The 15,925-nt window shown below is 43.7% G+C and overlaps 1 protein-coding gene across 1 annotated transcript in view; it reads left to right on the forward strand.

Moving 5' to 3' along the window:
- Positions 1–15,925, forward strand: part of GEMIN8 (gem nuclear organelle associated protein 8) — a 44,599-nt gene that overhangs the window by 13,838 nt on the left and 14,836 nt on the right. The gene's annotated exons all lie outside the window — the stretch shown is intronic.

Here is a 15,925-nt window from a genome sequence, read left to right on the forward strand (position 1 = left end):
ATATCCAAGTCATCTTTATCTCTGTGAAATCCTTTAAAGAAAACAAAGTGTCTTGTTATGCTGATTTATAGTTTATTGCATAGACAAATAAACTTTACAGGCAAGTTTACAATCTGTTTTGAGGAAACAATGTGAAAAAAATCATTTTCCCCATGTTATTTGCATGGGAAATATTCGGCATAAATGCTTAATAGAACGAGCTTTCATTGTAATTCTGCTATCCTTTCTGGGCATTAAGGAGGGAGAGAGGAGGGAAAGAATTAAAAAAAAAATCTAATCAAGCAAGTAGGAATTTTTTGTAAATTACATTCTGCTGTTTAAATCCTTAAAGTCGAGAATATCTGGAATGCTGAAACACACAGGCTTAAGTGTACACATTCAATCAATAGCAAAATCAGAAAGGCTAAGAACACGGTGAGTTATGCCTAGCAAGGAATATAAATCACAATAAGAAGCGGTTCTTTAAAGATATTAGGAGCAAGAGAAAGACAAAGGAAAGTGTAGGTCCTCTACTTAGCCAGGAAAAGCGAGCTAATAACTGATGACATCAGGAAGACTGAGGTGTTTAATGCCTATTTTACTTCAGTCTTCATTAAAAAGGTTATTAGTGACAAAATACTCAACACAATTCACATTAACAACAAGAGAGAAGGAACGCAAGCTACATTATATAAAGAGGAGGTTAAAGAATGTTTATGTAAGTTAGATGTTTTCAAGTTGGCAGGGCCTGATAAAAATTTATCCTAGGATACTTAAGGAACTAGCTGAAGCAGTCTCAGAACCATTAAGGATGGGAAACATATTACCTATTTTAAAAAAGTGAAACAAAGAGGACCTGGGGAGTTATATACCAGTTAGTCTAACTTCAGTACCTGGAAAGATTCAAGAACAAATTATTAAACAATCAGTAGCCAGCATGGATTTGTGAGAAACAAAGCATGCCAAGCCAACCTAATTTCCTTCTTTGACAGGGTTACTGGCATAGTGGATGGGGGTAGTGGGGGAGCAGTAGATGTGTAAGTTAAGTAAAGGGGTTAATCTTGATCTTAGAAAGGCTTTTAACACAATCATGACATTCTCATAAGAAAATTAGGGAAATGTAAATCTAAATGAAATGGCTGAGGTGGGTGCACAACTGGCTGAAAGACTGTACTCAAAGAGGAGATAGTGGTGCACTGTCAAACTGGGAGGGTGTATCTACTGGAGTTCTGTAGGGAGTCAGACCTGGGTTCAGTACTATTACATATTTTCATTAATGACTTAGCTAATGGAGTGAGTATGCTTATAAAATTTGTGAATGATGCCAAACTGGGAGGGGCTGAAAGCACTTTGAATGACAAAATTAGAATTCAAAAGAACTTTGACAAATAAGAGAATTGGTCTGAAATCAACAAGATGAAATTCAGTAAAGACAAATGCAACGTGTACTACATTTAGGAAAGCAAAATCAAATGGACAACTACAAAATGGGGAATAACTGGCTAGTAGTACTGCTGAAAAGAATTTGGGGATTATATTGTTTCACAAATTGAATATGAGTCAATAGTGTAATGCAGTTGCGAAAAAGGCTAATATTCTGGGATATATTAACAGGAGTGTCGTGTACGGCACAGGAGGTAAATGTGCTGCTCTGCTTGTCACTGGTGAGGCCTCAGCAGAGTACTGTGTCCAATTCTGGGCACCATACTTTAGGAAACCTGGACAAATCGGATAGAGTCCAGAAGAGAGCCAGAAAAATGAGAAATACAACCTATGAGGAAAAGTTTCAAAAAATTGGGCATGATTAGTTTTGAGAAAAGAAGACTTGGGGGGTGGGGAGGGTACCTGATAAGAGGACAGTGATCAATTGTTCTCCAGGTAACAAACCTTGTGAATAAGGAGGGAAGCAGTAGATGTGATCTATTTTGACTTTAGTAAGACTTTTGCTACTGTCTCACATGACCTCATAAACAAACTAGGGAAATACAGAGATGGAGCTACTATAAGGTGAGTGCATAACTAGTTGGAAAACCGTTCCCAGAGAGTAGTTATCAGTGGTTCACAGTCAAGCTGGAAGGGAAAGTAGGGTCCTGCTGGGATCAGTTCTGGATCCAGTTCTGTTCAATATCGTTGTCAATGGTATAGATAATGGCATAGAGAATACACTTACAAAGTTTGCGGATGATACCAAGCTTGGAGGGGTTGCAAGTGCTTTGGATGATAGGATTAAAATTAAAATGATCTGGACAAACTGGAGAAGTGATCTGAAATAAATAGGAATAAATTCAGTAAGGACAAATGCAAACTGCTCCACTTAGGAAAGAGCAACCAGTTGCACACATACAAAATTGGAAGGAGTACTGCAGGAAGTGATATTTGAGTCATAGTGGGGATTACATGAGTAATATGAGTCAACGATGTTACACTGTTGCAAAATAAAGCAAGCATCATTCCCAGATTTATTAGCACATTGTTGTAAGCAAGACACAGAAGTAATTCTTCTGCTCTACTCTGCTGATTAGGCCTCAACTGGAATATTGTGTCCAGTTCTGGACGCAACATTTCAGGAAATATGTGGACAAATTGGAGAAAATCCAGAGAAGAGCAACAGAAATGATTATAAAGGTCTAGAAAACATAACCTATGAGGGAAGATTGAAAAAAATGTGTTTGTTTATTCTGGAGAAGAAAAGACTGAGAGGGGACATAAAAGGTTGTTACAAGTGGAGGGAGAAAAATTGTTCTCCTTAATGTCTGAGGATAGAACAAGAAGCAATAGGCTTAAATAGCAGCGAGGGCAGTTTAGGTTGGACATTAGGAAAAACTTCACTTCCAGTCCTATGTTTTTGTGATTCTGTGTAATACACTGCTCAAGGAAAATAACATAAAAGCAACATAAAGAAACTCAGCTTAGCACACAATGTGCAACCTGTACTCGTGTGAGGAGTTCTGTGGCAGAGACAGGCCTCTGTCCACTGCTGGAAATCTTAATCTGAAGATAGAGAATACACTTGGAGAACTACAGTTAAGACAATTTAGAAATGAAGGATGTTTTCGTTTTTTTTTTTGGTTTTTTTTTTTCATCCATGGTGGGTATTTGAGGATTGTCATGATTAAGACAAAGGCCTGGTGCTCAGGAGATCTGGGGTCAGTTATTGGCTCTGCCACAGACTTTGCTGTGTGACCTTGAGCGAGTTATTTAATATCTCTGTGCCTCAGTTATAAGAGGGAGGAAGGCCTCTTAGTGAAGGCCCATAGCTCTGAGTTGGGACACTAGGGCTTCTGTTCCTGGCTGTAGCACAGATTTATTGGGACACCTTGGTGAGACACTGAGGTCTTGATTGTGCTCTCACACTAGTTTTGACAGGTGTAATTCCGTTCAGTTCAGTTCAGTGGAGTTATTCTTGATTTACCATGGGGAAAGTGAAAGCAGAATCAGGCTCTTCTGTGTGCCTCAGCTTCCTCATCTGTAAATCGCAGATAATGATGATTACTTGCTTCGTAGAAATATTGAGGCTAAATTAATAAAGTACTATATGTTTATAAATTGCCCCCACAGCCTCAGAGGAAAGATGCTATTTAAGTGCAAACTTTTATTATTAATTCACAAAATACACCATCTGCACGTTCAGGAATAACTCTGCTTCTGACCAATAAATAAATAAATAAAATAGATTTTTATACGTTCTGTTGGAGTTGCTCAAAAAAAGGACGTAGCTAAGCAGAGGGAGGGGAAAATACTATGTTCTCTACTGTGTGCTGTAAAAGAGTAGTGGTGAGCTCTGTTGAGACCCTGTGGACAGTGAAAGATACAGTGCTGCTATGTTTAATTAGATAGAGCTATAGATTTTCCTGAGCACTGTTTTTAAGCCAAATGAAATTTATAGAGGGTTCATGAAGCTGAACTCTGTCATGACACTATCTTGTTCTGTCTTTCATACTTGAAGCTGTATTGATCCTCAAGGAAAGGTAGACAAGGCAGATAAAAGTGATCACATTATCTGCCTTGTATGTATCTTCTGTCAGGTATTTTTCTCTTTGTAATACATCACAGCCAGACTTGGTTCTGACCTGGTAGCCCAGTGACCATGGAGGGGGCTCAAGTTCAATATCTTGTCATTAATTATTTGTATCTGCCATAAGAGTCCATAGTGCTACACACAACAATGTGTGCTGAACAATTAACTAATCTACACCCCAAGAAATTAACAATCCAATAATACAAGTGAAAATAAACTGATATAATATAAATCAGAATAAACAGACGTGGTCTTTTATGGGTGTTGAGGGAAGCATGCTTTACAGAGAAGTTAGGGATTTAGACTTTTCTTTTGAATGATTATAGTGCAAGAACTTGATGTATGTTAATTGGGATTTTATTCCAGACATACGATATTGGATGGGACACAGAAAGTCATGGAATCAGGAGTAGGCAAAGAAGACAAATGGGGCAATGAGGAGAGGCCACTGGGTGGAGATTAAGGAACATGGGATAATGCTGGTGAGAAAGGTGAATAGACAAATTTATCTCCATCCTACCCAGCTGCTGCTATCTCATTGATTGTTATTACAGTTACATACAAAAACACATTACAAGAATGTTATTTATTACAGTTTCAAGTACTCAAAAGTTACTAACTACTGTACAACGGTAACTCCACCTCTTTGTGCGTATGCATTATGGCGATCTTTATTCTGTGATCACGTACTGTTTTTCACCAGGATCCTGCCTCATTCAGTGCAAAGAGTGAGTTAAACTTAAACCCATTTTATTTTAAAAGCATCCTTCTTTAATGGCTGATCTACAGACCTTTGAAGTTAACAGAAAGGTTCTCACCGACTTCAGTAGAGAGGATCTTGTAGACCACAGGGTGTGGGAGGACTGTAAGAAGAGCTGAAATGTAGGCAAGGATGGAGATGTGCAGTGAGGACAGGGTGAAGGTGAGGACAGGGTGTTTGAATGTTATATGAACAGAGGGATAAAAATTCAAGGGGTGGGGGATGAAATGTCAGAATGATGGGAGAGGATGATGACTGGAGGTGCAGTATTTTGGAAAGACAGGGAAAGTGAATAATAACAAGGTGGGAGAAGAAAAAGTGGCAGTTAAAGTAGACAGGCTATGTTTGATCCAATACTTCTGTTCGTCTATAAGGTGCCACAGGACTCTTTGTCGCTTTAATCAATGAAGGCTCCTAAATCTACTTGTATCCCAATACACTCATATATGTCAAGACTAGTTAGCCACAATACTATTCTTTATAGCCATATATCCATGAAAGGAAAAAAAGAAAATAACGGAGCTTGTTTTTAAGATGTTATGCTTTTTTTCTCCTCCCAGGAATCACTGCCAATTTCAAGAACCTATAGGCTACTAAAGTCTTTTTGTGTTCTGGCAGTGTGCATTGCAGTGGCTCTTTACTTTGACGCTAAAGCCTTTGAAACTGGCAAACTGAATCTCGCTGCCTGATTGAACACTTCAGGAGGGACAGAGTTTTTTCTTTGCAAGGGCCTCTCTTTTAAAACACCTTTTCTTTCCTTGAGTTCTGCTCGAGTGCTCTGCAGCTCTCCATATTCTCTTTGTGATCACATAATCAGTATGTATGTTACAGCTGAGGTGTATGTTCCTAGACTACGCCGAACTAATTCTGTGAGCAAAATTTAACTGACATAATTTCACAAATCAGTTACATTATCACACTAATCACATACTGTAGTTACAGTATTAACACAGCTGTGCTGTTAACCTACTTCACACTGTCCTTCACTATACCCATCACTTGCCCACTCATCTCTATCCAGCAATGAGTTATAAGAAAACTTCCTTTCAATACATTCAGAATTTTTGTAGTGATTTAATTATTTTACTTTGTAAATTATTATGATGATTAAATGATTATTATTTTATTGGACTATGCTGACTGTTGTGTTTGGTTCCCTGTGGACCTGGTAATTCCATTAATTCAGTGGTCACCAACCAGTCGATTGTGATTGACTGATCATTCCTAGAGGATCTTCCAGTCGATCGCCATCACCAATGGTGTAGCGTGACTGCCTCTAAGGCAGGCTCCCTGCCTGCCCTGGCCCCAAACCGCTCCCGGAAGCAGTCAACACAGCCCTGGGACGGAGGGGGGGGGGGTGTCTCCCTCTGCGTGCTGCTCTTTCCTGCAAGCACTGCCCCCACAGCTCCCATTGGCTGGGAATGAGGAGCTGTGGCCAATGGGAGCTGCGGGGGCTGTGCTTGCAGAGAGAGACTGCATGCAGAGCCACATGCCCCCCGCTCCCTCCCAAGGACCGCAGAGGTGCTCTGGCCCCTTCTGGGAGCAGCGTGGGGCCAGGGTAGGCAGGGCGCCTGAATTAGTGGCAGCCATGCTGTGCCACCCACCAGGAGCCATCAGAGGTAAGTGGTGCCTGGCGGGAGGCCCCACCCCAACCCCCAGTCCTGAGCCCCCTCCCAGAGCCAGCACCCCGAATCCCCTCCTGCACCCCAAAACATCTCCTGCATCCCAACCCCCAGCCCTGAGCTCCCTCCTGGAGCCAGCACCCCATATCCCCTCCTGCACCCTGCCCCAGCCCAGACCCCCCCCCCTCCTGGAGCCAGAACCCTGCACCCCATCCTGCACCCCAACACTCTGCCCCAGCCCAGAGCCCCTTCCTGCACCTAAACTCCCTCCCAGAACTTGCACCTTTCACTCCTTCCTGAACTCCAACACTCTGCCCCAGGCTCAGCCTAGAGCCCTCTCCCACACTGTGAACCCGTTGGCCCCAGCCCGGATCCTGCACCCTCTCCCAAACCTCAACCCCTTACCCCAGCCCAGTGAAAGTGAGTGAAGGTGGGGGAGAGGGAATGACGGGGGGGTATGGAGTGAGCGAGGTGGGGCTTTGGGCAAGGGGCAGGGCCTTGGGGAAGGGGTGGGTAGATCCTGGGTTGCTCTTAAATTCAAAAAGTGATCTTAGGCGTAAAAAGATTGGAGACCACTGCATTAATCTAACCTGCAGGTGACGTTTTGTGGTTGCATGTCTTCCCTCAGGCTACTGAGAGAAAAACATGAAGTCATTTTTCCGGATTATTGCACATGTCAGATGTGTAGTGTACTAATACCAAATTGTCAAGAATACTGGATGTAAAGGACAAAATACATTACACTGGCCTTTTTAAGTTTTCAAAGAACATGTTTTAAGAATTAAAATAACATAAAAGCATACAATAACATAAAAGTAGTTTGTCAGGACTTGCAATTCAGCAAATTTTCTCGGTGCACATATTTTCCATTTCACACTTTTTAACCTAGTCTTTAAAACATTACTCACCTTTTAGATTTTTCTTACGTACCATTTTTCTCTTCGCTTTTTTTTTTTTGTAATTAAAAGGGAAAATAGTGTAGTGCTATAATGCAAGGCTAATAATGGAATTAACAATGCACAGACTGCTGTACCACAATAATAAAATGGCAATGGAGTAGTTTCCTGTATTTAAAAACAAAGAAAAGCAGAGGAAATTACAGTCATGCCAGCTAATTATTGAAGCATCGCAGTCTGTGCATTGTTATTGCTGTGCCTAGCTTTTTCCATTAGAACTCCAGTTTTGAATGGCTACATGTACACGTCCTCTCTCCAATTTACCAAAACTCGTCCAAATACAATGTTTCAGACATGGTTTCTAGCCAGAGGAAGCCTTTAAAGGAAAAGTTTTGGAGTGATCAAATTAGATGTTTGTTACACATGAGAATTTGAAACTTAAGAGGTTTGCAAATTCATACTCTCTTCCCCCTCCCCTTCATCTTGAAAAAATCAGTTTGTTTCTTTGTTTCGTCTCAGTAAAGATTACTGCCTTTGGCTATTTTGTAAAGATTGGTGGATTAAATTGGGAATTTTTCAGTATGCTATTTTTAATTTATGTAAATATCACCAAGTTTATAATTTTTTTTTTAATTTAAACAGGTTAGTGTGTGTTTCTTTGGAACCATATAATCTTCCAAATAGAATCGTAAGACTGTGAGGGACCTCAGGAGGTCTTGTAGTCCAGTCCCCTGCACTCATGACAGGACTAAGTATCAAACAGATCACTAAGATAGGTTTGTTTGCTACCATTATTTCTCCCCAAAGTACAGTAATTTTTCCTCCCCATTCTTCAGCTGCACTCTTTCCCACCAGAGGTCCTAGCAGTTTCTTGGTTTTGGTTGCCAGTATCTTTTCCTCTTCTCTCCCACTGCTCACAGTGTCAGAACAGGGTGGCTGGTGGCAGAATCGTCATCCCACATGCACTCCCTTCATACATGTCCTCTTGATTTCAGTGGCTCTGCCAGCACTGCTGCCGCTTGAATCGTCAGCATCCTCTTCCCAGTACTTGAATCACTGCAGATTCTTCCGTTGGAGATAGCACCTCTGAGATCGGACTGTCTCCTGAAGACCAAGGAAATGACTCTAGTATACACACCCCTTCATGAGCTGCATGGAGAGGTGGGGAAGCAGCTGTCGTTCATTGCTGTATCCCAGGTCTTGAGGCACTACGTTTCCCAGCAGCAGCAGCCCTGTAGCAATAGAGGCTCTCCATAGGCTCTAGGAATTTGATTATGATGATGTTTCCTATAGCAGTAGAATCTTCACCTGCCTTACCTTTGCTGATAAAATTCTTTGGTACAGCGTTCAGGACCCTGCATGAGGAGGCAGACAACAGAAGAATTCCCTTCCCCATGCAGGGAGGCAGTGGCAGAATTTTCACCTCCCCAACATGTACTTTTGTCTTGAAATATAGCTATAATTGTGCACTTCCAGAATCTAGACTTAGGTTCATTTGAGGGGTGATAGAAGCAGATGGGTGGACATGCCCTCGTATCAGTAATTTCACAAAGGACAGTTAGTCTTTAGTTCTTAGAGTATGTGGGAACACGGATGATCCTTGAAGACTAGATGGTAAATTAAAAAAAAAATAGCATGCAGTTATCCTTTGGAAAAGCCCTTCAGTCTTGTATTCTTCAGAGATAGTTTAAGTATATAAAAATATATTGCTTTTCTACATGGGGATGTGAATTTCATAATGATGCAACACAGCTTGCAAACCCTGAAGACTGCACTGTTTAGCTGCTGCTGCTATAAGAATAATAGCTAATTTAAAGGAGGCACTGGAAGGCTTAGGACAGGGGTCAGCAACCTACGGCACACCTGCCAAAGGTGGCATGCAAGCCGATTTTTCATGGCACGCGGGGCGGGTGGAACTGTTCAGCCCGCTGCCGCTCTGGGGTTCCCACTGCTGGCAGCAGGCTGAGACCCCAGCTGGCAAGAGCCGGTGGTGGAACCCCCAGATTGGCGGCGGGCTGAGCAGCTCAGCCTGCCGCCACTCTGGGGTTCCCGCTGCAGGCCCCTTACCAGCCGGGGCCCACTCAGCACTCGCTGCTGGGCTAGGGGAAGGAACCCCAGGCTGGCAGCAGGCTGAGAGCCCAGCTGGCAGGAGCTGGTGGTGGAAACCCCAGAGCAGTGGCGGACAGCCTGCTGCTGCTCTGGGGTTCTGGCCCCTTGCCTGCCGGGGTCTCTGCAGCCCTACTCACCTTGCTTCCAGTTGGAGTTCCAGCGCAGGCCCCCTGCCAGATAGGGTCCAGGCTTCCGGCCCTGCTCAGCCCTACCAGCCACCAGCTCCACTCACCTCAGCTGCCGATCTGGGGTTCCAGCCGCTGACCTTCTGCCAGCTGGTTATCAACTGATCACTCAGAAGCCTGTGTGCAGCTTAAAGTATCTAAATAGGTGCCACCAGACACTGGAAAACTCAGCAAGGAAAAGCAAGGATCACACTAAACTAATAAGATCTGCATTTTAATTTAATTTTAAATAAAGCTTCTGAAACATGTTGAAAACCTTGATTACTTTACATATAATGGTAGTTTGGTTATATATTATAGACTTATAGAGAGACCTTCTAAAAAACATTCAAATGTATTACTGGCACTCTAAGCCTTAAATTAGAGTATATACATGAAGACTCGGCACACCGCTGCTGAAAGGTTGCCGACCCCTGGCTTAGGATATTTATAATGGAACTTGGCTTTCATCCCTGGGTTTCAAATACAGCCTGAGCTTCACATCACTTGTTGACTCTTCAGTGGCTAGCATGTAGGAAGGGTGGTTTGGTGGTTAAAACCCAGAGTCAGGAGATGTGATCTCTATTACTTTCTCTGCCTTAGGGTTGCTGTGCAGCCTTGGCTGAGACACTTAATCTAATGCTGAGGTGCTGTGCATCTGCAGATCCTATTGAGTCCAGTCGAAATTGAGGATGTTCAGCGTATCTGAAAATCTGTCCGTGCTTTACTATGGAGATAGGTGTCTATCTTTAGGAACCTGCATTTGAAAATGTTGGCCTTAATCTTTCTGTGTCTCAGTTTTCCATCTGCAGTTCATTGCCTCTTTTTCAGCTCGCTACCAGGGTCAGTCTCACTTCACTCTACAACATAGGCCTGTCTCCCTGGCTTCCTCTCAGTTGTAGATGGATGTACAACCAGACTGCTATGAGGAACTGTGATGCTCAGCTATCATACCACTCTGGTGAGGGCTTAGCAAGTTGCTTTAATATACAAACCCACTCTTACAATTTTGATGCATTAGCTACTGTGACTCCTTACTCTTTTTTGAATCGTTTATTTTCATAATTCAGTTTTAGATAGAATTGCGTGTCGGCTCCTGCCTCTGTTTCCTTCTAGGAGTTAGGGGGTTGAGGGCATTGCTCTGTATTTGGGCTCATCATACCAGTGCCAGAAAACTGAGGGATACAGTCCCATGTCTAGAGACTGCCTATGGGACAAGAAATCCCTCATAGTCTTGCCAAACCCCAAGAGCCTGGGGATGTGAAAAACACTTCCCAGGAATGGGGAGAGTGACAAACCCTGAGTACTTCCAGCTGGAGGAGGGAGGGAGTGCTCTGTGTTGGGCTATGGATACTAGGGGATTGTATCTGAATAGCCCAGTTGGGAGCCTAGGATTCTGTTTTCCTCTAGAGCTACTCCTGGCGCTGAAATTTCTGAAGTTAGTCCTGCTTATTTGCTTATTCTGCTGGCATCTGCAGCTGCTCTTACTGGCTCCTGTACTCTCCTTTACATGCTTTTCCCCTCCAGGGGAGCCTGGAAGAGCAGCTGCAGCTGCTGGGGAAAGAACTGGTGAGACCCTGCTGACGAGAGCAGCTCTAGAGGAAAGCAGTGTCTCCTGGTCCTCTGGTGGCTCTTCAGAAGTAGCCTCCACATTGCCTCGAATGCCTATTCAGCTGTCTCTGTGCTCCTCTCCCCAGACTATGTGTTTGCTGCCTGCCCCGTAACTTGCTGTGGTTGGATGCCGTTACTGGGCTCCTTTTGCAGGAGAAACATCTGTCATTTCTGGTCTCCAAAATCAGTGCACTTCAGCCCGAATTCTAATGGTCAGTTCCTTGCTCTTGCCCCGATGAGTCCTGCAGGAATGTACCTTGGCACAGCCGCAGCCACTGTCTCCTACTGGGAAGTAGAAGCAGGGACCTGGAAACAATGAACACTTTCTAATAAGCTATTAAAATAAGAAATATTTTCTATAACCCCTTGTGCATGGGAGATGAGGGAGGAAACTGTTACAGTAGCTATTTCTATAAGAATTTTTAAAAGTGTGGTTGTGCTATAAAATATTGGGATAAATAAAGCAGGGTAAAGGACCAGCATAAAGAGGGTCCATAGTTTCTGCAATTGCCTGGCCACAGAATTGGCCACCTGCCCCAGAATATGACTGCACAATATCTAAAGTTTCATTTTTTAAAAATATATCAGAGGGGTAGCCATGTTAGTCTGGATCTGTAAAAACAGCGAAGAGTCCTGTGGCACCTTATAGACTAACAGACGTTTTGGAGCATGAGCTTTCATGGGTGAATACCCACTTCATCAGATGCATGTAGTGTAAATTTCCAGAGGCAGGTATATATATGCAAGCAGGAAGCAGGCTAGAGATAACAAGGTTTGTTCAATCAGGGAGGATGAGGCCCTCTTCTAGCAGCTGAGGTGTGAAAACCAAGGGAGGAGAAACTGGTTTTGTAGTTGGCAAGCCATTCACAGTCTTTGTTCAATCCTGAGCTGATGGTGTCAAATTTGCAGATGAACTGAAGCTCAGCAGTTTCTCTTTGAAGTCTGGTTCTGACGTTTTTTTGCTGCAGGATGGCCACCTTAAGATCTGCTATAGTGTGGCCAGGGAGGTTGAAGTGTTCTCCTACAGGTTTTTGTATATTGCCATTCCTAATATCTGATTTGTGTCCATTTATCCTTTTCCGTAGAGACTGTCCAGGTTGGCCGATGTACATAGCAGAGGGCCATTGCTGGCATATATTACATTGGTGAACGTGCAGGTGAATGAACCGGCGATGGTGTGGCTGATCTGGTTAGGTCCTGTGATGGTATCGCTGGTGTAGATATGTGGGCAGAGTTGGCATCGAGGTTTTTTGCATGGATTGGTTCCTGAGTTAGAGTTACTATGGTGCGGTGTGCAGTTACTGGTGAGAATATGCTTCAGGTTGGCAGGTTGTCTGTGGGCGAGGACTGGCCTGCCGCACAGGGCCTGTGAAAGTGTGGGATCATTGTCCAGGATGGGTTGTAGATCCCTGATGATGCATTGGAGGGGTTTTAGCTGGGGACTGTATGTGATGGCCAGTGGAGTTCTGTTGGTTTCTTTCTTGGGTTTGTCTTGCAGTAGGAGACTTCTGGGTACACGTCTGGCTCTATTGATCTGTTTTCTTATTTCCTCGTGTGGGTATTGTAGTTTTGAGAATGCTTGGTGGAGATATTGTAGGTGTTGGTCTCTGTCTGAGGGGTTAGAGCAGATGCGGTTGTACCTTGGTTCTTGGCTGTAGACAATGGATCGTGTGGTGTGCCCGGATGGAAACTGGAGGCATGAAGGTAGGCATAGCGGTCGGTAGGTTTTCGGTGTAGGGTGGTGTTAATGTGACCATCACTTATTTGCACCGAGCTTCAGTTCATCTGCAAATTTGACACCATCAGCTCAGGTTTAAATGAAGACTGTAAATGGCTTGCCAACTACAAAACCAGTTTCTCCTCCCTTAGTTTTCACACCTCAGCTGCTAGAAGAGGGCCTCATCGTCCCTGATTGAACTAATCTTGTTATCTCTAGCCTGCTTCTTGCTTGCATATGTATACCTGCCCCTGGAAATTTCCACTACATGCATCTGATGAAGTGGGTATTCACCCACGAAAGCTCATGCTCCAAAACGTCTGTTAGTCTATAAGGTGCCACAGAACTCTTTGCTATTTTTAAAAGATTAATTTTCTAGTCCTTATAGTTCCAAAGAAACCCTTCCAAATGCCTAGCTCTGAGAGGTGTGAAGTGCTTCCATTCACTTTAATATGTGTTAATGCCCAAACTTAATAATGGCCATTTAAATGTCAGCATCTTACATTATTTCTCTGAACATGTTAGCAAAGCATCCCAATCTAGATAACAACGCTCTTATGCATTGTTGTTAGAGGCAGTCCGGGGAAATGGAGCTGAGAAGTCAAGGGCTTCTGCTCCCACCCGCTTCCGAAATTGTCATCTTCTGATCTGTTCGAAAGAGAGAGTGAAAGAGAAGGGCAGAGAGTAAGGATGCTCTGATGGTTAAGGTGCTGCTTGCCTCAGATTTGAAAGACTGGGTTCAATTCTCTGCTTTGCTACGCACATTCAGGGTGACTTTGTGAAAGTCACTTAGGCAATGGCTACACTACGGACACCCCCCTGAGTGGCATAACTTATGCCAACTAAAGCACTGGTGTGGACAGTGCTCTCCCACCAACCTAGTGAGTTCTGCCGACATAACTAGTGCTGCTCACGTGAGCTGGCATAAGTAAGCTACTAGAAGAGCTCTCTCCCATTGGCTTAGAGCAGCTACACTAGAGAGCTTACGGTCGTGCGTGTGCATCAGTGCAGCTGCGAAGCTGCAAGCTCTCTCATGTAGCCATAGCCTTAGTCCTTCTGTGCCTGCTAAATGGAGATAATAGCACTCCTCTGCTTCATCGGGTTGTTCTGAAGATACGTATATTAGTGACTGTGAAGTATTCAAATACTACAGAGATGGGGGCTATATAAAGTACCGAAAATAGATTGGTGCATCCCCACCTCTGTTCCACAATTCTCATTTGGCTCCTAAGTGCCAAAAATCGCTTGCGCCACTGCCAAAGTCTCCCCTGATTTTTTAAAGTATTTGTTGTCGATATAAAATTCTGCAACATGTTGAAAATACAGCAGAAGCATAAAATGAAAAATAAATTTTGAACTGAGATTTGTATTGAAATTAATAGTAGAGTAATTAACATAGTGAGCACTCTACTGATTCTGTGATTGCTCATATTTAATTCAGTAAAAACCTCCTTGGAGCTACTGCAGAAATGTCACAGCACCAGAAAATTCTTGCCACTACTTTGACAGATTTTCACTACTTTGACAGTGAAATCAGGAGAGTCAACTACAGAATTTAGGTTCTCAAAGTGTGTTTGGGACTCTAATTTTAACACTGTTGTCCCCAAGTATCAATACACCAACTGCCTGATATTTTTTCCCACTGCATAGTTCTTGCAGATTGCTTTCATTTTCAGCAGCTGGAGACAAAGATGTGGAGGAGATTAGAGCACCAGTGGTAGATTTGCTCGACGCCTCATCAGGTGTGATTGTTTTCACATTCCTATGCCAGAGCTGTGGTGCAGTGTAGTTAAGAAATCATTTTCTTCTCTTGCCACAGCGTCGGTGAAGTCTACCCCTGTGGAACTGTTCAGTGGGGGTTTTCATTGTGAAGGACTTTTTTTTTTTTTTTTAACTGCAAAGAAGGAAAATTTGTTATAACCAGAGCACGTTGGGGGAGACAGTATCAGGGCAGTAGGTGTTAAGTGCCTTCTCATCCTTTGTGGACTTTCTCGCTAAGGCCTGGGTCTACACTACGCGTTTAAACCGATTTAACGCTGTACCCATCCACACCACGAGGCCCTTTATATCGATATAAAGGGCTCTTTAAATCGGTTTCTGTACTCCTCCTCGACGAGAGGAGTAGCGCTAAAATCGGTATTACCATATCGGATTAGGGTTAGTGTGGCTGCAAATTGACGGTATTGGCCTCCTGGCGGTATCCCACAGTGCACCACTGTGACCGCTCTGGACAGCAGTCTCAGCTCGGCTGCAGTGGCAGGTAAACAGGAAAAGCCCCGCGAAATTTTGATTTTCATTTCCTGTTTGCCCAGCGTGGAGCTCTGATCAGCACGGGTGGCAATGCAGTCCCAAATCCAAAAAGAGCTCCAGCATGGACCGTATGGGAGATACTGAATCTGATTGCTGTATGGGGAGACAAATCTATTCTATCAAAGCTCCGTTACAGAAGACGAAATGCCAAAGCGTTTGAAAAAAAAATCTACAGGCTACACAGTGCCGCGTGACAAGCGTAATGAGAAGCCAGAGACTCAAATGGACACTCATGGAGAGAGGGAGGGGGTACTGAGGACTTCAGCTATCCCACAGTCCCCAGCAGTCTTCGAAAAGTATTTGCATTCTTGGCTGAGCTCCCAGTGCCTGTAGGTTCAAACACATTGTCCGGCGTGGTTCAGGGAATAGCTTGTCAATTTACTCCCCCACCACCACGTGAAAGAAAAGGGAAAGAAATCCTTTCTTGACTTCTTTCAATGTCACCCTATGTCTACTGAGTGCTGCTGGTAGACGCGATGTTGCAGCAGTGAAGAGCAGTATCCGCTCCTCTCCCCTCCCCGGTGGCAGACGGTGCAGTAGGACTGGTAACCGTCCTTTTTATCAACCCGTGAGTGCTCCTGGCTGGCTTTAGGTGAGGCTGGCCGGGGGTGCCTGGGTGAAAATAGAAATGACTCCTGGTCATTCCCAGTAGATGGTACGGAACGGCTGGTAACCGTCTTCATCATAGCAACTTGGGGCTGAGCTTCAATCAGCCCCCTCCCTTTCATGTGAAAAGAAA

The sequence above is a fragment of the Gopherus flavomarginatus genome, chromosome 1 (assembly GCF_025201925.1).
Source record: "Gopherus flavomarginatus isolate rGopFla2 chromosome 1, rGopFla2.mat.asm, whole genome shotgun sequence".
Classification (NCBI taxonomy): Eukaryota; Metazoa; Chordata; order Testudines; family Testudinidae; genus Gopherus; species Gopherus flavomarginatus.